Below are 1,948 nucleotides of genomic sequence, written 5' to 3' on the forward strand. Positions count from 1 at the left end.
AAAAAAAAAATATTGAGATTCTCTCTTTCTCTCTCTCCCCCTCTCTCTCTCTTTAAAAAAAAAAAAAAAACATTGTACACACATATTAGTGATAATAAAAAGTGAAGTGAAAACCCAAATGTCCATCTGATGAATAGAGAAATAAGATATATTCATACAATGGAATATTAACAATAAAAAGAAATTAAGTACTGATATGTGATATAAAATGGAATTTGAAGACATTATGCTAGATGAAGAGAGTTATAAAAGAAAGACTAGTGGTTGTCTAGGAATGGCAGTGGACTATTAACAGGGATAAACTGCATGAAGCATTCCTGGAGTCATAGAAATGTTCTAAAATTGCATTTTGGTGATGTTTGCACAACTAAATTTACTAAAAATTATTAAATTATACACTTGAAATAGGTGAATTTTATGGAGCTAAAACTATCCCTCAGTTTTACTGAGGGAGTATTTTGTTTTTATGGTGCAGGGTATCAAACCCAGGGCCTTGCACATTACTAAGCACATGCCTTACCAATGAGCTACATCCCAGCCTCAAAACTGTTTTTTTTTTTAAACATCAGCCTCAGCAACTTAGATCTCTTCTCAAAATAAAAAATAAAAATACTGAGGATGTAACTTAGTGGTAGAACGCACCTGGATTCAATCCCTAGTACCAAGAAAAGAAACAACATGATTTTGCTCTTCCTTACTAGTACACTTAGTGTTAGTGCACTACACCATACCCAATTACCATCCAGAATTAGTCACACATTTTTTAAAATAACACATAGGATATATTGCTGAGATAGTGAAAGGGGCAAAGGATATTAAGTGATGTGTCTTTACACTTAGTCCCTAATGTAGTAGTGCTTGTAACGTACAAGACCTAAATTATTTACTAACTGTAGTTTGAGAAAAAAAATTGCCTGCACAGAACTAACTGACCTGTTATTAGTGAGAATCTGGAAGAGAAGCTAAATCCTGAGGATGGATAAGTGGGGGCAAGAATGAGAGAATCAATATTAGAACACAGTTCCCTACCCTGATTATCTGGTAAAGAAAAACAAGTACAGTTACATGTTGGTGCACTGTGCAATATGACAGTTATAATTATTTCATCCTTTGCAAGTTGAAGAGAATTTAGAAAGCACTCAAAGAAGAAGGGAGAGGAATTGCTTTGATTTTTTTTCTGGTAAAATCAGAAAAGTTTATTATCATTTGTTTTGAATAATTTCAGCAAGTTGATCTTCATACAAATTCCTTTTAAATATAAAAACCAAGTTGTCAGTGTATACTCAAGACCATCAAATCAGTCCAGTATAAAAAGGACTCCTACTTAGACTTAAGGATTACACCTCCATTTATTAGAAGAAAACTGTTCGCCCACACAAAACCCAGGCCTACGTTTAGTAACTTGCTAGGCAAAAGTGGAGTAGGAGGCACTGTTAAATTGAAAGTCACTTAAGCGCCTTGCTTGCCTGTAATCCCACCAGCTTCGGAGGCTGAGACAGGAGAATCTCAAGTTTAAAGCCAGCTTCAACAAAAGGGAGGCACTAAGCAACTCAATGAGACCCTGTCTCCAAATAAAATAAAAAGTAGGGTTGGGGATGTGGCTCAGTGGTTGAGTGCCCCTGAGTTCAATCCCTGGTACCAAAATAAATAAATAAAAATCATTTGAAAAGATGACAGTAGGGCAGGGGTTGTGGCTCAGTGGTAGAGCATTTGCCTAGCACATGTGAGGCACTGGGTTTGATCCTCAGCACCACATAAAAATAAATAAATAAAGGTATTGTGTCCAACTACAACTAAAAAAAAATTAGGAAAAAAAAAAAAGATGACAGTAACTTGGGCACAGGGGTGCATGCCATAATCCCAGCGGTTTGGGAGGCTGAGGCAGGAGGATCCCAAGTTCAAAGCCAGCCTCAGCAAATTAGTGAGGCACTACGTAACTCAGGGAGAA

The sequence above is a fragment of the Marmota marmota genome, unplaced genomic scaffold (genome assembly GCF_001458135.2).
Source record: "Marmota marmota marmota unplaced genomic scaffold, marMar, whole genome shotgun sequence".
NCBI lineage: Eukaryota > Metazoa > Chordata > Mammalia > Rodentia > Sciuridae > Marmota > Marmota marmota.